Source organism: Canis lupus, chromosome 14, assembly GCF_003254725.2.
Source record: "Canis lupus dingo isolate Sandy chromosome 14, ASM325472v2, whole genome shotgun sequence".
In the NCBI taxonomy this organism is placed as follows: domain Eukaryota; kingdom Metazoa; phylum Chordata; class Mammalia; order Carnivora; family Canidae; genus Canis; species Canis lupus.
The window spans coordinates 33357936-33384341 of NC_064256.1; the positions used below are offsets into that span (position 1 = coordinate 33357936).

The 26406-nt window shown below is 37.1% G+C and overlaps 1 long non-coding RNA gene across 1 annotated transcript; it reads right to left on the bottom strand.

Moving 5' to 3' along the window:
- Positions 1 to 2070: 2070 nt before the first annotated feature.
- Positions 2071 to 25433, bottom strand: LOC112670864 (uncharacterized). The gene is made up of 4 exons (XR_003143252.3): positions 25363 to 25433; positions 4188 to 4271; positions 3776 to 4045; positions 2071 to 2200 (listed from the first exon to the last, which is right to left on the bottom strand). It is a non-coding gene; the product is annotated as an uncharacterized LOC112670864 (long non-coding RNA).
- Between the last annotated feature and the right edge of the window lie 973 nt (positions 25434 to 26406).

The window sequence follows — 26406 nt, forward strand, 5'->3', positions numbered from 1 at the left end:
CTGCCTGTGTCTCTGCCTCTCTCTCTCTATGTGTGACTTTCATAAATAAATAAATAAATAAAATTTAAAAAATAAAATTATATATAAAAAAAAGAAGATGCTCCTTGAGGTTCACCTTGGTAGAGCAGGAGTCTTTTAGTTAACAGAGATGGTGATGAAGGAAAGAAGTGTAGGAGACGAGAAATGGTTGTAATGGAGGGGGCATGGTCTATAGGTGGGGATCACGGAATATATTTACAGAGCATCTAGTCTCTCATTCTGACTACAATTTAAGGTTCAAAAAAAAAAAAACCCACTAGTGAATGATGAACTTGAAATAAAAATTGGGACCAGATGCAGAAGGGCTTTGACTGCTAGGTGTTGTAGTTTATTTAGTTGGCAACTACATTGGGAGTTGGAGCTTTACACTTAAGAATGGTTTTAAGGGTAAATTGATCATATCAGGGTTTCACTGGGGAGAATAGAAAACAACTGTGGGATTCCGAGTAGGAGCCTATTACAGAAGTTCATAAAGAGAAAATGAAAGCCATAAAGGGCAGTAGAAAAGAGGGACAGGGTGGATATAATTTATTATTTTTAAAACAAAAATGAAAGAAAGGAGGGAATCATGGATTGTTCTAAGAATTTGGGGTAGAAATTTGAGGGGCAGTCTGGATAGCTGTGTGGATCTGGGATGATCCCAGATGACTGTGTATTGGGGTAAATATATGATTCTGGGTAATTGGGAGGAAATAATTCTCTGAGAAGAAACAATTACCAAAAATAGCAAAGCCAGAAAAGAACAAGACTAAGAAAAAATAATTGTGAGTAATTCATTACCTCTGAATGGATTTGTTAAGATTGTGTGCATAGAGGGAAGACTAACAAAGGCATGGGTTTTTTCCGTTTATTTGTGACATGATTTAATTAGAATAAAGATTTGCAAGTTTCTTTCCAACTCTAGTGATCTGGAAGTCTAAGATTCTGGGAATATTAAAAACTTGTGGAGAGAATGGGGAGTGGGTAAATGGAGGTGTTGTATGTAAGGATGATTTGATTACATTTGTAAATAAAGTGCAGTGATCCACAAGGAGTAGAGATCCTACAGAAGCAAAAAGACAAGTGATAAGGATAGAGCAGGATTCCTTGAGAAGGAGGAAGGGATGAGAGCTAAAGTGGAGATGAAGACAGTCACTGTGGCAAGCTGCACAAGTCCGCAGCAGCCACGAGGAAGGGAAGGTGAATCAAGGTAGAGGAGGAACACAGAAGGGTCTTGAGGTAGTCTATGTGGTGGAGGAATCAAACTCCTCCCCCTGGGGAGCGAAAGGATATGGAGAGGGAACTGGAGGAGCCTGCAGAACATCTGCAAGTACTTGCTATCAGGAGCACAGCAGACAAGAGGAGACGCACTGAAATTGCCAAGCAGCTATGAAGCTGTACATGGCTTTGTGGCTCTTTGTCTGCATGAACTCTGTGTTATTTTCTTAGGCAGATAGTGATCATTCGGAAGGCTTTTAAAAATATGATTTTTCTGGTGAGTATAGGGATAAATGGATGTACCTTTTTCTATAGTCCTCTTCCAGGGAGATTAATTGAGGCTGTAGAACACCATGGCATGCAGGCTTGTCATGGGGAAAAGGCATCTGATATAATTTGGAAGGGAGATATTGTTTCTTCAATCCATTGCATTACATTTAGAGAAACAAATATTACATAAATTCTTAAAATTTTCCTCTCCACCATCAACTTAGCCCAAATTACCATAGTCAGCAGTACCTTAGTTTTGGATTGAGGGTAGTAGCATTTAGGGTGAGAAGCCCAAGGGCAAACCTCCTGTCCAATATTATGCAGGTTTAGAAAATCTCATGCGTTTGACATGCAATGCCTTAAAATATTAGCCATGCATGAAGGTCTTTTTTTTTTCAAAGAAAGAGATTATATAGATGATTTATATTTTTGTAAATTAGAAATTCACACCCAGGTAGAACATAATAATGGCAACACATATGTGTTTGGCCTTTTTCAAAGTGATTAAAGAGAATCTTCAAGAGGGCTGTTGGAAAAATCTTTTCTGTCAGTAGTTGTCTATAAACCTCTTTTACTCACAATCACAGTGGGAAACGGGAACAGGGTCAAGGGCACATACCATTTCTTCGTGCCAGCGAATCCCCAGTAATTGGACTTCAAAACGATGCTGAGTCCTTGTTCCTTGAAGACCAAACTGAGATTTGTGCAGCATTTAACAACAAAATACCATTCTCCAGCCAAAATCAAAATCTCAAAATGTAGACAATGTACAGCCTGGACCTACTCCACCTGCTTTTGAAAGCTGCCAAATGTTTACTTTCTTCTCATTTTGTCCTGTGTTGTGTTTTCACTCATAACACATATTTTGCACCAAAAATAATTTACTGGCTTAGTGGGAATAGAGTCATAAATGAGGAGAAAATGGAGAAACTGCTGGCTGGTGGAACAGCCCACGATTAATAAATTGTGCAACATGTGACTTGGCAGCTCTTTGATTCACCAGCAGAGTCCCCTCCCTTGTAAATTCTAGTTGGCTTTCCCATACATTATTATGTGGATTCCTTATAACCACTTCCCTTTCTGATTTTCCAGAGACAGAGTATAAAGTTTCCCTAAACGCCAATAAAATGTGAAATCTTATCCCCCTCTTTAGGCTGGCTTTGTGCAGTCATCTTCTAAAATAAGAACAGCAAATGTCTTAAACGTTGCTGTTTGCTATTTTTATGTTCATTCATTAGTTACAATTCTTTGTAATATCACAGTTTTCATTTCAATAAGTTTGTTAATTTGGGGGGATTAATATTGAGAGGAATCATGTATGTTTTCTTTGTTTCCTTTAAGAATAAAATTAATTTCACGTACCATTGTGAAGGTATATCCATGTCCTTAAATTAGTAAAGATTATACATTAATTTTTCCACCTAATCAAAATCTGTAGGTGAATGGACTTGAATTAACTACAGTAACTTCAACTCCTTCAACACATAATCTTGGTTTGCTAGTATATTCCTAAGACAACATAAATACACCGAGGCTTCAAATGTTGATTTTGTTTACATAATCAGAGACTATTTGTTCTTTATGGAGGCAATAAATGCAAGCATTGTTATTAACTGTGACACATTAAAAACAAGGATTCTTTACTGTACCACTCTGAGACATTTGTTGACAAGCTTTTAAGAGGAGGTTTTCATTTTGAGCAAAGGGGGAGTGGTGGAGGGATATAAATAGCTTTCATCGCGTGCAGTGTCTTCTGAGAATAATTTCTTTTTCTTTCTTTCTTCTTTTTTTTTTTTTTAAGTGGAACTTTGGCAAGGAAAAGCCTAAAATATATACATGGCATTACATCATTTGTATTAAATCATTTTGTGTTTTGAGTGCCTTCTAGATTCAGAGAGTAGAAATTAGTTGGAGTGAAAAGATAAGTCGTTCAATATGTCTAAAAGCCTCAGAATCCATGTTCTTGGTATCAGAAAAAGTTCATGGCATATTTATATCAGACCTGCAATGTACAAGCCTTGCATGTTTAAAAGTTGCCTTGAGAAGAAACTGGAGAAACGGGATTTGCAAAAGGAGTTTGGTACATTTGGGATGAAGGGAACGTGGCTTCACTTAGTTTTGACTCCTGTAGTTCCCCATCAAACTTAGCTAACACAGGTAAATTTTTGGAATTTGTGGTATGATTTTCTCTTTTGCATTTCTAAATATGTGCTTTAATCCTATACCTCAGCCCCCACAATGGCCACTGAACCCATATTTTCTGCCTCACCTTTCATTATCTTCTAAATGTCCTCCTCTTCAAACACAGCTATGATTTCTTCACTTGTATTTGCCTGATTACTTTCCTCATGATGTTCGAGGTCCTTTCCCGGCAAATGACACATGCATACGCTCTTAGTTTCTTCATAGCCTCACAAAACCCTTAGAATGTAAGAGTTAAGTCAAACCAAGACCACAGATATTTCCTTAAGATGCCACTATACACAAGGCATTGTGTTGGATGCTGCTGGGATCCATTCCCATAAGGAGATAACAGTATCTGGGGGAGTAAAACACATAAAAACACATACAAATTAAATTAAACATATGGGGCATTAAATAACAGATCAGTAGAATAAGAGAGAAGATATGATGAAGAAGTATAACCCGTGGCGCCACAGAAATCTGTACGAGTTACCCACATCGTCTGTGTCTCCTTAGGTCAGAGAATCAGAATCTTGGTTTTGTGTCAGAGAAGAATCGCTCCATTTCTTTCAAGGGTATCACTGAAATGTCAATTTAAAAAATTTATTCATTTAAGTTGAAAACAAAATCTAAGCACAAATGCAATTTATATCAATTTACACCTCAATTTCATGCATGTATACACACATAAAAACACAAGATGAACATTTACTAGAAGTTAATAAAGATTAAAAGCATGCACTTAAATTTCATGGTTCTTTGAATTTCTTTGCCTATGGTTCTTCAAAATTTTGCATTTTCCAACTTGATAATGTTGAAACAGATATAGTTGTTTTCTTGTCACTTAGTATAAATTAAAAACATGATTTTTTTTCTCAGTTTACCAGAATTCTCCTGGAAGAACTTGTTGCCACAAAAAATATGTTCTAGGAAACATGAGAAATTGTTTTCTATCTTTCCTGTCACACTGTCAGGACTTACTACTTTATGCTTAGTCCTACTTAAGAAATCACAAAGATATCCTGCTGGTAAGCAAGTTAACTGCTAAATAAGGCTCTAGGGTTAAAGGTTAACAAGCATGGCTTCAACAACAACTTTTTATAATAGACATGTACCACACCTATTAACCTAAACACCCTATTATATCTATCATATTGGGTTATATTTTATTTTGGTTTTCACCATTCCCACCTAGGAAAATTGTGGTTCCCCTTCTATTCCTGGGCCTATGTCACTGTTGCCCTTCTGAAATTAGTTCTATTGATGACATTCACGTCAGGTATTTAAAGTATTACTTAATTAAAACCAGTATAAAACAAGTTCTAAAGAGAGTTTAGTTTAAATAAGCTGAATTAATGCTGCTGTCTCTTTCTTTCTGTTGGCTTTCATGATTTACTTTAATTGGGGAAAATGAAACAGCATTTACCAAGAGGTTATTGTTTAAAAATATACATGGCAATCCATTTATTTCAACCAACCTAATGATTAATTAATGTAGATTAATTACTTAATTTTGCTGGATGGTGTCCTGTGGGGGTCAGTGATGACCACCCATCTCTATTCTGGCATTGTTGAGGCAGGGGAGTAAAGGCATCACAGGATACTGGTAAGTTTAAAGTCCTTCCACAGTCTTATTTACATACTGGGAAGAAAAATAATTCATTTTCTTATTTAAATAGCCTCACAGCTTTCAGTTTAAAAGAAGTGGGAAAAAAAAAGGTACATGGGAGTTCAAGAATACTCCCTCTCTCTATCACATTCCCAGGACACTACTGGAAGCCTATCAGACCTTAGTTGAAAAATCCCTGGTCTTTGCCAGTCTGTTATTTAGCAACTAAATCATTCTCTCCTTCTCCATTTGGTCTACTCACCTTGCAACCTAGAAGACATAAATAAATAAGTAAATAAATAAATAAACAAACAAACAAATAGAATGAAAAAAAATCTATGCTACATGTGCAAAATAAGTATGGGGGCATCTAAGTTCAGATTTTCATTGACTTAAGGCCATGCCAGGAAAGTAGCTAAGCGGTAATGTTTTCTAGGGTATCTCTGATTAAATGAGCTTTAAGTGGATTTGAGTAGCAAAATTTTATCAACTCGTGTAGTTAATTTACCAAAATCATTTAATGGCCCTTGATTTCCAAATTCATTAGCAAGTATTTTTCTCTGGAAAAAGGAGAAAGAAGATCTTATGTTTCCTTTTTTAGTGAACAAGCAAAAGAATAATCTTATAATTTTGGAAAGTTGGTGCCTAGAATAGGGACATCATGGGGTTTTCTTTATAATAGCTAAACTTTCTACATACTAGGAAAATGTGTATGATTTCCATTTTATTTATGAAAACTTATTTAAAAAACACAGATTTTAAGACAAACATCTTACATTCATGTATATACTCATTACAGTTTTCATCTTTTTTTTTTTAACTACTCTCTAAATGTCCAAGTTTCTCTAAACATTTACTAGGGCAAAGGAGAATCTTGAGTTATAATTGTAAAAAATGCATAATTTGAAAAAAACACAAAATTGCACAAACATATCAGTATAGTAAAAAATGTACTGCTGATAAGGTTTTCTTATCCAAATATTTGTAAAGTGTTTTGCCAGGACGACAACCATCACAACAAACCAATGGAACAAACTTTAATTTGGGGCCACAAGACTGTGTAAAGCAGGCTCGCTGATAATTACAAATTAGGCAAAATTGTGGTTAGCTTAATGAAAAGGCTCAAAAGTGTGCCAGGCCAATGGCAAAGGACCTAAATCTAAAGACAGACAAGCTTTTCTTGATTACAGTGATTACATCATGGTCATTAGAATTTAAAGTAACTAACCCAAACACAGACATCATATCTTCATTTGATAGCTGTAGTCTAGTAAATAGTGGGAAAGGATGTTATGTATGGATTAAGCTTGATGAAATGAAAACAGACATTCTTTTTGAACCTGTCTGGCAAGGAAAATGAAAACTTCAGAATCAGGCAGTAAAGTTAACTTTTAAAGCTCAGGCTCTTTGATTGGAAGGGGTCTGTGTAGTGTTTTTGGCTATTCTTTGTTTTATAGGGAAGCCACTGCAACAGCTAGCTGTGCATAACTCATTGTTGCATGCAATCTGTAGTCAAGTAAGATCTTTGAGATCTATTCTTTGGAACTTAAGTAGTATTTTCAAATTTTCAAAATATAATGACGTATTGGCATGGTTCAATATTTGTTTTCTCATCAGTTGTAATACAATTAAATCTCAAGTGTGAGTTTTGACTCTCCAAATGTGGTTCTTCCAGCATTTTATGCAGGGTCCTACTCTGCTCTGCATGTGGACAATTCATGCTGAGAAGACAAATGCTTTGCTCAGGGGAAAGGGATGCATTGGGTTACAGTTAGAGCTACATACATGAAAGCAAGTCCTTCGACCTCTGACTCTCAAACCCCCCTTCATAGCACTACCTGTGGGAACACTGCTTCTAACAGAAGAGCAGCTATTTAGTAAGATCAGGGGAGTGAGGAAAAGAAAAACAAGGCATAGAGCCTAAAAGAGTGTATTACCTATCTTACTGATAGAAGATTTTGGTTTAGATTAAGAAAATGCACCCCCCACTTTTAAAAATTTGACATTGAAAAAAATGAAGATGAAGAAGAAATAGACTTATATAACAACTACATTCTGTAATTTTGAGAAAAAAAATAAAACTGATAAGACAACCTGTGATCTGATCTTTAGTAGGACATTCGGTGTTAAGTAAAGAGAAGGAACACCCAAGTTAAAATCAACTTCATCACTATCATCAACAAAAAGCATTTATTGAGTGTCTGGATGCACTGAGCACCACTGAACCTACTATGTTTAAAGTACTTAAGAAAGGAAACTAAGTCTTAACATAAACACAGCTCAAGTAACTTGAATTGGTATCAGTTCCTTAAACTGCACCTAAAGAACCCATTAGGCTATTTAAAGAAAAACTGTATAGAGACTGCATGTGAAGCATGCATGTTTTATCACTCTGGTAAATAAATGGTTTCGTTTTCTACTTTACTGAAATTTCAAAATAGTCAAAGGGACTCACAACAGTTTCACAGCAATTCTAAGATAAGGTTTTATTATCACAAAGAACAAAACAGGATTAAACTAATCTTCCAAAATGCATTTTCTTGACTCACTTTGTCTTAAAATAAAAGTCGATCAAACTTGCAGAGTTTTATATTACCTGTTGTCCCTAGCATCTGCCACAGCCACTGCCAAGGAGTTCTCTCAGAGCCCGGAAAACACACATTCATAATGGCATTGCCCAGGAACTGTTAAGTCTGTTCAGATACCAAGAACCTGAAACCTTAGTCTGCTCAGATGGAAGCCAGGTTGGTGGCCATGTCAGTAAGAATGCATGAAAGCTTCAGTAAGCAGATATGCACATGTTCACCTTCTTTCAGGACACTGGCTCCCAAATGATTCTTATTTAACTGTTTTGGGCTAGGATCAAGCAGAAGCACTTTATAACTCTCCCTGGGTGAATCTAATGTTCACTGTGATATAGTTTAGGTTCTTTTGTTGATTTTTTGTCATTAAAGCAATGTTTCTTATACCAAAGTGACTATTGATTTTTCTATAACAGAGAGGAGAATGAATGTATGTCTAGGAGATGAATAATATGTTCACCTTCCTACATATCTACAGAATCTGATAATTCTTCTTTTGCCTGTTAATCCCTATAGCTCTGCCATGGAAGATGAGAGAGAAAAAGAGCTCTAAATTATATTGAGTTGGTCCCTTAAAAAGTGGTAAATTGCTGTATAGATAATAAAACCTGGCAACATTGTATGGATAATGGTCAAGTGGGGTTCCAACTCTAATGGACCCAAGTGGGGCTGCCAGGAGATGCATTTATCATACTGGAGAGAAAACAAATGCAAAGTCTGAAGACCCCAGAGAATTAAACACTGAGGACTTAGGAACCCAGAGCCTGGTAAGGATGTAGTGAGGTGAGGAAGCCATACTAAAAAGCAAGGAGTGTACTTAGGCACGTGAAGAATAACCTGGGAACAGAGGCTATGTTCTTGCCACTTAGAAATGATACCCATATTTCTTGTATGTACAGTATAAACATACAAAGCTAAACAATGAGTTCAGGAAAGTGTGTAAAAATATCTAACAGGGAGTCTGAAGCAGTAAAAGTCAACTCCAGTTCTATATCGTTGATCGTTTTACAATCTCATTGATCTGGTAAAGACAATAAAAATATCAGTGATTCATGTGCATCAATTCACTTTTCTAGAGACTTCACATATACCTCCACATTTAATTCCCATCATGCTAACAGATAAGAATTCTTTCTTTTTTTTTTTTTTTCAGATGAAGGAACTGGAAGTTCAGTGATATTAATGAACTTGTCCAAGGTACATACCTATTAATGATAGAGTTAGAGTTGAACTATCTGCTTGTATAGATGTTAGGCATTTTATCTCTTTTATTTAATTACTTTATACATTACTTTATTAAAATTTTTGTAGTCCAGAATAGAGATTTGGGTAATAAGTTATAAGGTTTTGATGCTTTTTATAACATTTGTGAAAACTTAGATTTGTTTTGGCTCATTTTTCATTTTTTTTGTGTGTTTTCATATGCTCATTTCCTTTTCTTTTAGTTTTGCAAACCTTGCTAGGTATATAAGAAGTGCCTATATTTGGCAATAAATTTTTAAAAATCTTAATGTCAGTAGTTTGTCATAAAGTTAGTAGCATTAAATACATAAGAACAGTATTTGCTTTTATTATGCAGTGAATATTTTTAAAAATTACTTAAAGTGGTAACATAGGGTCTCTAAGAGTCCATTATTCTGGCAAAATTTAATAATAGGATTTTAAATTTATTTTAATCAACATTCAAACACCAGTTAAATTACTTAGGTTTCATTTTATAAAGATGCAGAATTTAAAATATATAAGTATATATTTATATAAAAATATATATATTTTAACCATGGAAGTTGTCTGGATAGGAAATTACTGTAATGTTCCCAAATCCAGAACCTAACCTAGTAAGGTTAATAACTCACACTTTATTCAATCTTGCTTTTCTTTTAAATTTTCTAATGTGCTGATATTTGAATTGAAAGAAAATTGGGATCCCTGGGTGGCGCAGTGGTTTGGCGCCTGCCTTTGGCCCAGGGCGCGATCCTGGAGACCCGGGATCGAATCCCACGTCGGGCTCCCGGTGCATGGAGCCTGCTTCTCCCTCTGCCTGTGTCTCTGCCTCTCTCTCTCTCTCTCTGTGACTATCATAAATAAATAAAAATTAAAAAAAAAAAAGAAAGAAAATTAATGAAATCTTTGAAAAGTCACTTTTTTTGTGTTTAAAATAAATTTCTGCTATAGAAGGCAGCATTTATTCTCAGTCCACAAATCAGACTTTATTAATCTTTTCCTATTTACTGAATGCTTTTCTTTTTAAATTGAATGCTCTTGGATGCTCTTGAATGTTCAAGAGAAGGGCAATAAGACCCATTTCCTGGTCTCAAGAAAACATGCAAAAAAATATAAAGGGAATAATACAAGACAGCATTGAGTAAACCAGTATTTAAATATGTGGTATAAACTTTATTCTTAAGATATGTATGAAGCAGAAAGTAAGGCTTGGAGAAGGACTTACAAAGGACTTGGCATGTTAACTAATGCTCAGAGAAAGATTACTTAAAGGTGGCAACAGCTTTTCAGACATAAAGAAAGAATGGGAGTAAGAAACTTGTGATAGCTAGCAGGAGAGAAGTACTCTACAGGAGTGATGCTGCTGGAAACAGAAGGTAAGCCAAGGTTATGGAGAGTCTTTGTTTTCCAGCAATGTTTTATGCCTGGAACAATTGCTGACATTTTTTAGATAGGATCTAGTCTTAAAAATATTTGTTTAAAGAAGATCAAGTGCATAAAGTTTTGTGCAATGGCTTGTTGGACGGGGAACAGAGTATGTAGCAAACTTGAATGACAAGGGCCTGAAGAGGTAGTAGCATAGGGGTAGAGGCAATAGAAAGAGAATACACTACTTGGTATTTTTTGTTTTTGCAAAGGTATAATATTAAATATTATTCTGAGAAAAGGAGAAATATCACTTTTAATTGTTCTACTCAAATACAAGAATTTTTATTTTAGAGTATGCACTCCTAGTCTTGATTGCCATATGTATTTTGACATCGTGGTGTTTAAAGAGGAGTGTAATTTAAATATTTTCTTGAAATATTATTGCTATAAGATTATTGCTATTATTGCTATAAACCAAAAAGAAGGGCAGCCCGGGTGGCTCAGCAGTTTAGCGCCGCCTTCAGCCCAGGGCATGATCCTGGAGTCCCGGGATCTAGTCCCATGTTGGGCTGCCTGCATGGAGCCTGCTTCTCCCTCTGCCTGTGTCTTTGCCTCTCTCTCTGTGTGGGTCTCTCATTAATAAATAAAATCTTAAAAAAAGAAACAAACCAAAAAGAATTTTGTAGAAAAAACGGAAAATTGAATGCTTGAATACTAGTGTTGTCAATGATAAAAAAAAAATGTGACTCCAAAAATATTTGTAACTGGTACAAATTATAGAATGGGAGCTGATTAGTGAGTGAATATTAAATTCAATTTTCGACATACAGTAAATTGAAAAGTATCCCAAAGATAGTTGGACACATGAGACTAGAGATCTGGTCTAGAGATACAGATTGAGAACAGAGAAATAGTATGGCGTAGACTTCATGTTTATACAGATTCAAGTTTATTATGATTCTTTCTGTCTATTATCTGGATAACCTCAGGCAAGTTATCTAAGTCCTTGAGGGTTTTAGTTTTTTAAAAAAATAAAAACATATCTTTCAGGCTTTGAAACTAGTACTTTGTAGACACAATTAAAATGTTTATTCTGAAGAAATAACAGTTATAGAAAATTTTTTTTTCAGTTATAGAAAATTAATTGTGGCATGTCCATTGACATTTCACTCTAATTGGACATTTCTCTTGGCATAATAATTGGGAATACCATTATAAGCCAATATGAATTTTCTATTTTTTTAAATCAGGAATGCTCTATGTTGGGCAGATTGACTCAGTACATACAAAACCATCTACTAGTTTGGCATAAATCTGTTCTAAATTAGATAACTGAAGGAATAAAACAGATCATCATATATATTTTTGTGTTTTCCCTAAATTAATTTTCGTTCAGCACTATATAACCTTCCTGCCAATAGCCAATGCTAATGTAAAATCCCTATTTTTGCAAAGCTGTCTGAGAAATGAGTAATGAGAAATGGTGATTTCTGTGTAGCCGGAATATGCCTATCAGAAATGATACTTGATGAAATGTGAAAATGCTGATTAATGAGGAAGAGATTGTACAGGTCTGGGAATGCCAGATAACTTTGTACTCCAAGTTGCATCTGAAAGCAATGTTTAACAGGGAAAATGCTCTGCTGTAGCCTGTGAATAAAAGAACTTCAGTCTCTTGACTGCCCATCTGGCATTTTTCACCAGCACCAAATTCATTAGCAATGATTAGTCCTTTTCTCCAAACCCCTCACTCAAAATAAGTAAATAAAAGAAGAGTTTGGGCAGTAAAAGATCAAGGAACAGTATCTCTATTTTGAGATGTTCTTAAGTTATCCTGATTGGTCAAAACCTAAACAAGCATTAAAGAAAGAGCTACGTGATGAAAAGATGAATTCTCAGTAAACATCTCCAATGTTATATTCTATTTAAGGTAACAGAGAATTTAGATGCAGTAACTCACAGATATTGACAATTTCTCATGTGAATTTAGATTTAAAATGATGGAAAATTACTTTTCTATTTCTCGACTTCAACTACAGAGAAAAATATTTATAGCTTGTTTTATTGATATACTTATCTACAATAGTAACACTCAGGATATACATAATTTACTTTTTTAGCTTAGTTCTTTTTTGCGTATAATATTATACAGAAGATATGTTCAAGGTTACGTTATCATGTTGTTATAATATAACCATATTGTTTGATATTGTAAAGCCAATAAGATTCCTAAGGATTTTAGTAGTACCTTCTACATTTATACATCAGCAGAGTAAATTCTAGATTTAAGAATCCAGTTTTAATTCGAAGCTGGAGTGAGATAGAGACAGAGATGAAAATTTAAGAATAGATTTCCTCTAAGGAAATCCCTAAATCATTCACTTCTCAGAAATTGCTGTTTTAGAGAGTGCTTTGGAAGAACATGATATAATGTGGTATGCCTAGACTAAAACCAGAATTTACAAAAATGTTAGAAACCTTACCTCAATGTACTGATTAAATGCATATGAGTTGCATATTAGACATCAGTTATAAGGAATAGAGAGACATAGCAATCAAAATACTATGGTGCTATATAATAATTTTAATATTAGATTTAAATATATGCTAGTCAACAGTGCTGAGAAATAATATGTTGCTTTTTCAAATTCCACAGGATAGTTTCTTTTCCTAAATATCGTCTCATTCATCCACGGATAAATTCCTGTTATATTATTTGTTGCTGTCCTTAGACAGTTTTATAGTTTATCATTAGGATTGAATGTATTAGTAGAATTATAGTAATCACTAGTGTTTGGCTAAAAAAAAAATCACTTTTCCTATCCTCAGTATCTACCGTGTTTCTACCATTTAAACTTGGTGGTTCATTTCATAACATTACCTTATTTGCATTGGCTGCTAGAACACTGAGCTGAACCCATGTCCTACTTTTGAAAAGTTCAGTGGACTTAAAGCATTCTTTTCATATATTAACCTTTTTTCCTCCATGCCCTTATATTTCCTTTAGTTACATTATATATTTTTAGATACCCATTCTGTGGCAAGCTTTGTCCACATAACTGCATATTTAATATCAGGAACATATACTCTAAGAGTGTTTATAACTTTGGCCACATAAATAACATGCATTATAGGAAGCATGATGTAGAGAGCCATGGAGCATTTCTTTTCTTGGGTCTGATTTGTAAATGTGCCCCCAAATACAGTATTTGGAATATCGTTTAAATTTTTTTTTAGAAAAAATAAAGGTATCCAGTGAGAATGCTAATGTTTACTGAGCAGTATGCTAAGCAGTAAATATATACAATCTCATCTGTGCTTACATGATAACCTTATAAAAGTGGGTACTATTTTTATCCCTGTTTTACTGATGAGAAGAAGGAAGTCCCAAACCTTACTTAAGTAGCCAGGATGTTACATTGTAGGTGGTATGGACTGTAATTAGCAACCTTGAGCTTCACATTCTTGCAAAACAAAACAAACTACTTAGGAAACAAGTAATTGTCATGCATTTGGTGTAAAGCCATACTGTAGAAGGCCCACACATTTCTTGGTTAATTCTGCAACTGAGAGATTAATTTTCTGCCATTAAAAGTTGTCCCTCATCTTTTTCCAGTTCGCTAAACGCTACCTACCAAGGAATGTGTGCGTGTAGGAGGGGTAAGGGAGAAAGGATTTCAGAGAACGTTAATTCCTCACAGGACTAGGGGATGCTGAATACTGCTGAATATGATTTCTTTCTCCTGGGAATTAGTTCTTGAAAATTCCCGGGAACGGGTATATGGTACCAGAAACAAGACTTTAGCTGGAGATCATCATTCAGTTTTGATAAGTTAGGAGTTGGGCTTTCTGATTGGATGCAACTGGTTGGGGACACATGAAGTTTTCCTTTAGGAGGGCACATTCTCTTTCTGATGGCATTAGCAGATTGGGAATTTAAAAAAGTGTTGCTTTCAAAGAGGATCACCAAGAGCCTAGAATGAGAACTAGCAGAGTGAAATATTAGCAGTTAGTACATGGAAATATTTCTTTGATAAGTCCATTATTAATCATTGTGGTAGCAAAATTTGCTGAATATTTGTGATCAAGACGGTGTGGCTTCTTGTTTCAACTTTAAAGGTGCCTTTAACAGGAACTTAAATTTTCTGTCTTCATTGAAGGGCACATCTGTTGGTGAAAGTGCTAATAACCCAAGCAGGTCCATTTGAAGTCTGTTGACCCTCTGAGTCTCTTTCCTGGCTATTTTTATTTGTTTAAGGATTACAAATAGTCAGTTCATCTTTGAAATGGGAGCAAGTTTTATAAGTTTATCTATTAATGAAAACCAGAAGTCTCTGAACTATCCTACCACTTGGCCATTTAAGTGGCTTGTGATAAACTATAAATCCTTCTTTCATCAAATGTTCTACAGATACATTTTCCTGACGTCCACAGTGAGTTGATAGCTTATCTCTGCAGGGACTGTGATTTAGTTTTGCAGATGCAGCAGAAGAAAGAATTGCCAGTACTTAAAAAACAAAATAAAACTTGATTTCCATCTGGGCAGTTTGGATTCTCCATTCACATAACTGTAAAACAACTATGAATAAAAATGTTCTAGGGGCACCTGATTGGCTCGGTCAGTAGAGCATATGACTCTTGATCTCAGGGTCATGAGTTCAAGCCCCAGATTGGGCATGGAGCCTACTTAAAAGAACATAAAAAGGAGAAAAAAAATGTTCTAGCAAGAGATGTCTATTGAAGAACAGTATGGGATAAAGACTATTGGACTAGAAGTTAATAACCTTCATTAAATTGTTGTTCTTGTATAATTACAAAATAGCTTAACACTTTGATAAAGTCATTTAACTTCTCTGGGGCCATTCTTTTCATTTGTTAAACACAAATCTTGATATCTAAATTTTTCTCCTTACCTGAACTCAATGAATGTCATTTCCCCACCCAGCTTTGTCTGAGACCAGACATCCCTGTTGGTGTGAGTACTTGCCAAATTTGGTTCGGTTAGTGACACTAGATAAGACTAAAGTTTACAAAACTTCTATGGCTTTAGTTGTTTTGGCAACAGTTTTTATTATCACATCGATGTTTTATAAGTATTGATTGGGACAGAGGACACAACAGAATTTTTTCCATAAATGTTTTACAGACTGTAACCTATTTTTTTTTTTTTTATGACATCAGTTATTCGGCTGGAATTGAAGAAAACTGGTTTTATTTGAAAGGATCTATTTTCAAAACAAAACAAAACAAACAAAAGTACAAAAGGCTCAAAATAGATGTGTTAGAATATGAAATATCAGGATTTAAAAAGCTGACTTTTGGGGATCCCTGGGTGGCACAGCGGTTTGGCGCCTGCCTTTGGCCCAGGGCGCGATCCTGGAGACCCGGGACCGAATCCCACATCGGGCTCCCGGTGCATGGAGCCTGCTTCTCCCTCTGCCTGTGTCTCTGCCTCTCTCTCTCTCTCTCTCTGTGACTATCATAAAATTAAAAAAGAAAAAAAGTAAAAAGCTGACTTTTATCTGTCATGAACTTATTTATGAAGGAATTTACCATACATAGTTGGCTCAAATGTGGTTATCTGGGGGGAGCTTATGTTTTATTTCCACAAATGTGTTAATTAGCTACTTCAAATTTAAACTAAGGCTATTCTTGTTTAAGTAAAACAGTCAAAACAAAAACACAGAAGTGAGTTCAATGAGATTATTTTCAGAATTTATATGTATCATATTCAAAAGTTATAACTTAAATAACAAAGGCTATATAGATCTCAAAGCACATATAAATTCCATTTTTTAAATTTCTCCTCTCCCCTTCCTTCCCCATCCACCTCTGAAAAGTCAGCAGTTTCTAGACTATAACATTTGCTGAGACTAATTTCCAGCTCAAAGTTATTACATTATGTTTGCTATTGTTCTTCATTCTACCAAAACTCTACATTGATATTCAAGAACAATTCACCCAAACTTTGAAAAAAGTACCTTTTCTAGTTTTCTTAAATCTTACAGCTATTTTGAGTGCTATCCAAGAAAGAAAATAGATTACGAATGTTGATAACAGAGGGGGGAGGAGCAAGATGGCGGAAGAGCAGGGTCTCCAAATCACCCGTCTCCACCAAACTACCTAGAAAACCTTCAAATTATCCTGAAAATCTATGAATTCGGCCTGAGATTTAAAGAGAGACCAGCTGGAATGCTACAGTGAGAAGAGTTCGCGCTTCTATCAAGGTAGGAAGACGGGGAAAAAGAAGTAAAGAAACAAAGGCCTCCAAGGGGGAGGGGCCCCGCGAGGAGCCGGGCTGAGGCCGGGGGAGTGTCCCCAGGACAGGAGAGCCCCGTCCCGGAGGACGCAGGAGCTGCACCGACCTTCCCGGGCGGAAAGGGGCTCGCGGGGAGGTGGAGCAGGACCCAGGAGGGCGGGGAGGCCCGAGGGCTCCCGGGGACAGTAACAGCAACTGCGCGCCTAGGAGAGTGCGCCAAGCTCCCTAAGGGCTGCAGCGCGCACGGCGGGACCCGGAGCAGCTCGGGGGGCTCGGGCGGCGGCTCCGCGGAGGGGGCTGCGCGGCCACGGGAGCAGCTCGGAGGGGCTCGGGCAGAGGAGGAGGCTCCGTGCGGAGGGGGCTGCGCGGTTCCAGGAGCAGCTCGGAGGGGCTCGGGCGGCGGCTCCGCGGAGGGGGCTGCGCGGCCCGGGAGCGCGAATCCACCAGCGCAGGCCCCGGAGCACAGGGCGCCGGGACACAGCCCAGGATCCGGCCTCCCCGGGACAGGCAGAGGCCGGGAGGGCCCAGGACAGCGAGGACGCTCCTGCCCCAGCTGAGCAGATCAGCGGCCCCGCCCGGAGCCTCCAGGCCCTGCAGACGGAGTTCCTGCCGGAGCTGAATCCAGGTTTCCAGAGCTGCCCCGCCACTGGGGCTGTTCCTCCTGCGGCCTCACGGGGCAAACAACCCCCACTGAGCCCTGCACCAGGAAGGGGCACAGCAGCTCCGCCAACTGCTAACACCTGAAAATCTGCACAGCAGGCCCCTCCCCCAGAAGACCAGCTAGACGGACAACTTCCAGGAGAAGCCAAGGGACTTAAAGAACACAGAATCAGAAGATACTCCCCGGTGGTTCTTTTTTTGTTTGTTAGTTTTTGTTTTTGTTTTTGTTTTGTTTTGCTTTTTGATTTGTTTCCTTCCCCCATCCCCTTTTTTTTCTCCTTTCTTTTTCTTTCTCTTTTTCTTCTTTTTTTTTTTTTCGTTTTTGTTTTTTTCTTTTTCTTCCCTTTTTTTTTCTCTTTCTCTTTTCTTTCCTTCTTTCTCTCCTCTCTTTTTCTCTTTTTCCCAATACAACTTGCTTTTGGCCACTCTGCACTGAGCAAAATGACTAGAAGGAAAACCTCACCTCAAAAGAAAGAATCAGAAACAGTCCTCTCTCCCACAGAGTTACAAAATCTGGATTACAATTCAATGTCAGAAAGCCAATTCAGAAGCACTATTATACAGCTACTGGTGGCTCTAGAAAAAAGTATAAAGGACTCAAGAGACTTCATGACTGCAGAATTTAGAGCTAATCAGGCAGAAATTAAAAATCAATTGAATGAGATGCAATCCAAACTAGAAGTCCTAACGACGAGGGTTAACGAGGTGGAAGAACGCGTGAGTGACATAGAAGACAAGTTGATAGCAAAGAGGGAAACTGAGGAAAAAAGAGACAAACAATTAAAAGACCATGAAGATAGATTAAGGGAAATAAACGACAGCCTGAGGAAGAAAAACCTACGTTTAATTGGGGTTCCCGAGGGCGCCGAAAGGGACAGAGGGCCAGAATATGTATTTGAACAAATTCTAGCTGAAAACTTTCCTAATCTGGGAAGGGAAACAGGCATTCAGATCCAGGAAATAGAGAGATCCCCCCCTAAAATCAATAAAAACCGTTCAACACCTCGACATTTAATTGTGAAGCTTGCAAATTCCAAAGATAAGGAGAAGATCCTTAAAGCAGCAAGAGACAAGAAATCCCTGACTTTTATGGGGAGGAGCATTAGGGTAACAGCAGACCTCTCCACAGAGACCTGGCAGGCCAGAAAGGGCTGGCAGGATATATTCAGGGTCCTAAAGGAGAAGAACATGCAACCAAGAATACTTTATCCAGCAAGGCTCTCATTCAAAATGGAAGGAGAGATAAAGAGCTTCCAAGACAGGCAGCAACTAAAAGAATATGTGACCTCCAAACCAGCTCTGCAAGAAATTTTAAGGGGGACTCTTAAAATTCCCCTTTAAGAAGAAGTTCAGTGGAACAGTCCACAAAAACAAAGACTGAATAGATATCATGATGACACTAAACTCATATCTCTCAATAGTAACTCTGAATGTGAACGGGCTTAATGACCCCATCAAAAGGCGCAGGGTTTCAGACTGGATAAAAAAGCAGGACCCATCTATTTGCTGTCTACAAGAGACTCATTTTAGACAGAAGGACACCTACAGCCTGAAAATAAAAGGTTGGAGAACCATTTACCATTCGAATGGTCCTCAAAAGAAAGCAGGGGTAGCCATCCTTATATCAGATAAACTAAAATTTACCCCAAAGACTGTAGTGAGAGATGAAGAGGGACACTATATCATACTTAAAGGATCTATTCAACAAGAGGACTTAACAATCCTCAATATATATGCTCCGAATGTGGGAGCTGCCAAATATATAAATCAATTATTAACCAAAGTGAAGAAATACTTAGATAATAATACACTTATACTTGGTGACTTCAATCTAGCTCTTTCTATACTCGATAGGTCTTCTAAGCACAACATCTCCAAAGAAACGAGAGCTTTAAATGATACACTGGACCAGATGGATTTCACAGATATCTACAGAACTTTACATCCAAACTCAACTGAATACACATTCTTCTCAAGCGCACATGGAACTTTCTCCAGAATAGACCACATATTGGGTCACAAATCGGGTCTGAACCGATACCAAAAGATTGGGATTGTCCCCTGCATATTCTCGGACCATAATGCCTTGAAATTAGAACTAAATCACAACAAGAAGTTTGGAAGGACCTCAAACACATGGAGGTTAAGGACCATCCTGCTAAAAGATAAAAGGGTCAACCAGGAAATTAAGGAAGAATTAAAAAGATTCATGGAAACTAATGAGAATGAAGATACAACCGTTCAAAATCTTTGGGATGCAGCAAAAGCAGTCCTAAGGGGGAAATACATCGCAATACAAGCATCCATTCAAAAACTGGAAAGAACTCAAATACAAAAGCTAACCTTACACATAAAGGAGCTAGAGAAAAAACAGCAAATAGATCCTACACCCAAGAGAAGAAGGGAGTTAATAAAGATTCGAGCAGAACTCAACGAAATCGAGACCAGAAGAACTGTGGAACAGATCAACAGAACCAGGAGTTGGTTCTTTGAAAGAATTAATAAGATAGATAAACCATTAGCCAGCCTTATTAAAAAGAAGAGAGAGAAGACTCAAATTAATAAAATCATGAATGAGAAAGGAGAGATCACTACCAACACCAAGGAAATACAAACGATTTTAAAAACATATTATGAACAGCTATACGCCAATAAATTAGGCAATCTAGAAGAAATGGACGCATTCCTGGAAAGCCACAAACTACCAAAACTGGAACAGGAAGAAATAGAAAACCTGAACAGGCCAATAACCAGGGAGGAAATTGAAGCAGTCATCAAAAACCTCCCAAGACACAAGAGTCCAGGGCCAGATGGCTTCCCAGGAGAATTTTATCAAACGTTTAAAGAAGAAATCATACCTATTCTCCTAAAGCTGTTTAGAAAGATAGAAAGAGATGGAGTACTTCCAAATTCGTTCTATGAAGCCAGCATCACCTTAATTCCAAAGCCAGACAAAGACCCCGCCAAAAAGGAGAATTACAGACCAATATCCCTGATGAACATGGATGCAAAAATTCTCAACAAGATACTGGCCAATAGGATCCAACAGTACATTAAGAAAATTATTCACCATGACCAAGTAGGATTTATCCCTGGGACACAAGGCTGGTTCAACACCCGTAAAACAATCAATGTGATTCATCATATCAGCAAGAGAAAAACCAAGAACCATATGATCCTCTCATTGGATGCAGAGAAAGCATTTGACAAAATACAGCATCCATTCCTGATTAAAACTCTTCAGAGTGTAGGGATAGAGGGAACATTCCTCGACATCTTAAAAGCCATCTATGAAAAGCCCACAGCAAATATCATTCTCAATGGGGAAGCACTGGGAGCCTTTCCCCTAAGATCAGGAACAAGACAGGGATGTCCACTCTCACCACTGCTATTCAACATAGTACTGGAAGTCCTAGCCTCAGCAATCAGACAACAAAAAGACATTAAAGGCATTCAAATTGGCAAAGAAGAAGTCAAACTCTCTCTCTTCGCCGATGACATGATACTCTACATAGAAAACCCAAAAGTCTCCACCCCAAGATTGCTAGAACTCATACAGCAATTCGGTAGCGTGGCAGGATACAAAATCAATGCCCAGAAGTCAGTGGCATTTCTATACACTAACAATGAGACTGAAGAAAGAGAAATTAAGGAGTCAATCCCATTTACAATTGCACCCAAAAGCATAAGATACCTAGGAATAAACCTCACCAAAGATGTAAAGGATCTATACCCGAAAAACTATAGAACACTTCTGAAAGAAATTGAGGAAGACACAAAGAGATGGAAAAATATTCCATGCTCATGGATTGGCAGAATTAATATTGTGAAAATGTCAATGTTACCCAGGGCAATATACACGTTTAATGCAATCCCTATCAAAATACCATGGACTTTCTTCAGAGAGTTAGAACAAATTATTTTAAGATTTGTGTGGAATCAGAAAAGACCCCGAATAGCCAGGGGAATTTTAAAAAAGAAAACCATATCTGGGGGCATCACAATGCCAGATTTCAGGTTGTACTACAAAGCTGTGGTCATCAAGACAGTGTGGTACTGGCACAAAAACAGACACATAGATCAGTGGAACAGAATAGAGAATCCAGAAGTGGACCCTGAACTTTATGGGCAACTAATATTCGATAAAGGAGGAAAGACTATCCATTGGAAGAAAGACAGTCTCTTCAATAAATGGTGCTGGGAAAATTGGACATCCACATGCAGAAGAATGAAACTAGACCACTCTCTTTCACCATACACAAAGATAAACTCAAAATGGATGAAAGATCTAAATGTGAGACAAGATTCCATCAAAATCCTAGAGAAGAACACAGGCAACACCCTTTTTGAACTCGGCCATAGTAACTTCTTGCAAGATACATCCACAAAGGCAAAAGAAACAAAAGCAAAAATGAACTATTGGGACTTCATCAAGATAAGAAGCTTTTGCACAGCAAAGGATACAGTCAACAAAACTCAAAGACAACCTACAGAATGGGAGAAGATATTTGCAAATGACATATCAGATAAAGGGCTAGTTTCCAAGATCTATAAAGAACTTATTAAACTCAACACCAAAGAAACAAACAATCCAATCATGAAATGGGCAAAAGACATGAACAGAAATCTCACAGAGGAAGACATAGACATGGCCAACATGCATATGAGAAAATGCTCTGCATCACTTGCCATCAGGGAAATACAAATCAAAACTACAATGAGATACCACCTCACACCAGTGAGAATGGGGAAAATTAACAAGGCAGGAAACAACCAATGTTGGAGAGGATGCGGAGAAAAGGGAACCCTCTTACACTGTTGGTGGGAATGTGAACTGGTGCAGCCACTCTGGAAAACTGTGTGGAGGTTCCTCAAACAGTTAAAAATATACCTGCCCTACGACCCAGCAATTGCACTGTTGGGGATTTACCCCAAAGATACAAATGCAGTGAAACGCCGGGACACCTGCACCCCGATGTTTCTAGCAGCAATGGCCACTATAGCCAAACTGTGGAAGGAGCCTCGGTGTCCAACGAAAGATGAATGGATAAAGAAGATGTGGTTTATGTATACAATGGAATATTACTCAGCTATTAGAAATGACAAATACCCACCATTTGCTTCAACGTGGATGGAACTGGAGGGTATTATGCTGAGTGAAGTAAGTCAGTCGGAGAAGGACAAACATTATATGTTCTCATTCATTTGGGGAATATAAATAATAGTGAAAGGGAATATAAGGGAAGGGAGAAGAAATGTGTGGGAAATATCAGAAAGGGAGACAGAACGTAAAGACTGCTAACTCTGGGAAACGAACTAGGGGTGGTAGAAGGGGAGGAGGGCGGGGGGTGGGAGTGAATGGGTGACGGGCACTGGGTATTATTCTGTATGTTAGTAAATTGAACACCAATAAAAAAAAAAAAAAAAACGAATGTTGATAACATAGGAAGAAAATATTATTATCACAGCTTGAAATCTGTTAAACAGGGACTTTCTTTAGGGAAAAACAGAACATTAAGGTTCAACAGAAATTTAATTACAAGGAGATTTTCCACTTGTCAGAAATATTTGCATTAATGTCGGTAATAACCACAATAAAAAGACTATTGTCTGGTGCTGCAAGAAAAGGAAAAGATGAAAGAGATCCTTGTAATCCCTGTTATACAGATACACTAATGGGTCACTGATAACTTAGATTTTCTTTTGGGTGACCCTAAACAAAATATTAGGTAAAAATCTATGGCAATGCTCATTTGTTAGTGTCATGTTGATTGTCAGTATTTTACTAGGAAACGTCAAGGATACTATTTGTCCTTCTGGTCTGGTATGGAAGTAGGTCACTAAGTGTATAACATTTATGGAAAAATGTGAGAACTATAGAAAATCTTTTATCTTTTATTAATTTTTCCTTTGTTTTATACCTTTAAGTTCAGAGCATTGATTATAGGAGGAGTTTCATGAACACTGTAAGAGAAATCCAGAGATTAAATTTACTTGGAGTCTGAATCTTAATGCCATAAGAGTCAGAGTCCATACAAAATCCCCTGGCAAATCAGACAGTGATTTCAAATGTTCTGGTTTTAGATCCTCTTGCTGTAGAGAACAGCAAAAGATGCTAATGAAATGAATTTCTGATAAGGAAACAAGAGCGGTCTTATGAATTAAATTTTGATATCCATCTAACATCTGTTGGAAAGACAGGAACACTTTACCAAATAACTCTTATTATGTGTGAAACTCTTTACATATAGCAATTCTTTTTTCCACACAACACTTGGTTGATGCATATATAATTATACTCTTTTCAGAGACTCCAGAGAAGCAAATTGCATTTCCTAAGGCCATTCAGCTAGAAAATGGTGGAACCATGATTGAGATATAGGTCTGCGGAGGTTGTAACCCACTCACACTGGTTTTAACCACATCATTTTTCTACAGCTTTGGTGGGAAATCCTCTGATAATAGAGAACACTCTTATCCAGTGCTTACCAGCTATGGATCATGGGTCCCTGGGTTACATTCAAGTTAGCATAAGGCATGCTTGAGTCCAAATATTCATAAAGCATTATCTGTAGACAGTAAAGATGTCACATACTACTATTTATTAAATGTAAATATAGGCTTTGTGAATAAAAAATGTAGTTCAATTATTAATCACCACAGATTCTTAGGAGTTTTATTATTATCGTTTTTCTAGCGAATACTTACAACAAAAAATATTCTTGTTGAGTATCAACTATATGCCCAATGCTATTTCTAGTCACTGAGAAGATAGCATTAAAGAAAATGAACAAAGATCCCCACTTTTGAGGAGTTAAAATTCTAGTGTTACATGTACTGCATTACAATGTATCTGTAGCACAACCAGAATTATTTCCTAAAATAATATTAGCCTTAACTGAAGATATTGCCTTTGTATACTTATCACTGGAGTTGGGCTGGAAAATGATTCAGACTAGTATCTTGTATTTTCCGATAGAAGAGATTTTGGAACAGGATTGGACAAACTGTCAATCAGGATCATCCATATACAATCCCTATACTCCAGGCTATTGTCAGAGACTATAACCCTTATCACAACTTGGTTTTTGAAAAGTGATATTCAAAAAGATTGCCTGAAGGATTTTAGTTCATCTAGTGTGCTAAATAGCATTCAAATTTACCCCTGGATAAAATGAGACAAACAGAAACTGTGTGCATAGATCGTGTGGTTTTGGCAATCCTTTGAAACCACGCTTATGATATTGTGCTTTGGCGTGAATTTCCTGCGAACATGGTAGGGCAGCCACAGTAAGAAAAACAGCTCTGTTGTGATGTAGTGATATTACTGAGGATGATGTTTCTAAAGTTCCTCAGTCTTCCCTGTAAGAGGAACTGTGGGAGAATTTTGTGTGGACTTCAGTGTAGGAAAATGTGTGTTTCTCTGTGATAGCTGATATGTTTTTTATCTTACTCATGATGATAATATAACTGATCATATTTCTCACTTCAGTTTGTCTGATAGAGGATTTGGAACTGAATTTATGGTCCACCTTTAATTCCTTTGCAGAAATGTACATATAGTTTCTGAGTTCTTACTCTCTGACTTTTTCATAATATATGAGCCTCATTTTGTCTATTCCCTGGTTTCCCTAATTTAAAATTTTATTTTACCATTTGGAGTTTTCTAAGCAACTGCAAGTACTTTTGGAACAAGGCAGGCTATATATTCATTAATGAAATAAATAAAATAATAAGTGCTAGAAGAGATTTAAAGATGTCAAGTACTCTAAACCCTTCTGCCTTAAAATCACATCAAATGTAAACTAACAGTGTAAGGTGACTGCCTGTTATTTTCTTTAAAGCTCTTCAAAACTGGCTTTAGAAAATTCACTTTTGAACCATCTTCAGATTCCTACCCCTGTCCTTATGGTTTGCTGTTCTTAAGGCTTCTCATGTCAGTAGAGGGTGATTCGAAGAAAACAGTTTACCTGAAACATGAAGTGAAGCAACTAGAGATAGAGTTGCATGATATATTTGTGACATCTTATTTGAATTCCACCAATGCATCTTTAAGAACCTCATATTTTTGTAACTAATTCTCAGAATCTTTACCATGGGCAACAGATTGGATAGAACATTTCGACAGCTATGATTCTTTGTGCGTCATGTTATTTTTTCTTTTCTTTTAGGTTACTTTGAAAAGTCATTTAATTTCAGTCTCCTATAGAATAGAACTCCTATGAATAGGAATATTTGCTTATATAGCAAAACAGATTAAAAAATCCCTCAGTATATGTTTCTAAGATCCAGCTTCATTAAGAATATAGAGCTATCTTTATTCTCTAGTCATGCTAGTCTATCTTTATTTTTAAAAATAAGAATGTCACTCATACACAACTGTCAGTTTTATTGGTTTATTAACTGTAGAACTTTTGAAAGTAACTGATGCTCACAGGAGGTTCCTGTTTGAATTCACTGGACTGATGCTGGTAGATCTCTTAAGAGGAATTTAGATGAGGAGATGTACAGCCCTCACAGGTCATATTAAGCTTACTTTCCCCACATATGACTGCAGTTCTTTTCATAGAGCACAATTCATACTCCTCCATGGTCCCAAGGAGATTGTACATGTAAACAGGAATTTTCTCTTGCGGGGTGAGAGAGGAGTCGAGCAGGATGTGAACCAGGCTAATAAAATGTGAATTTATAGGTGTTCTGCTTCTGAGCCCACTCTGTGTCTGTTAGGACCAGCCCATCCTAATCCTTCCTCACTGCAGAGAAGGGCTGTTTTGTTTTTTTTTTTTCTTTTTTCTTTCTTTCTGTTTTCTGCCCTCTCCCCTTTCCTCCTTCCCTCCCTCTCCCCCTTCCTCCTTCAGTCCCTCTCTCTCTCTCTCTCAGTCTGTCTCTCCCTCCCTCCTTCCCTCCCTCTCTATTTCTTTTCTTTTAATACATAATGAATTTGAGAGTGTGTTCTGAAGATAGTACAAGCATTGCAGACATCACAGCAAACCGATGCAATCACATCAGGGCTC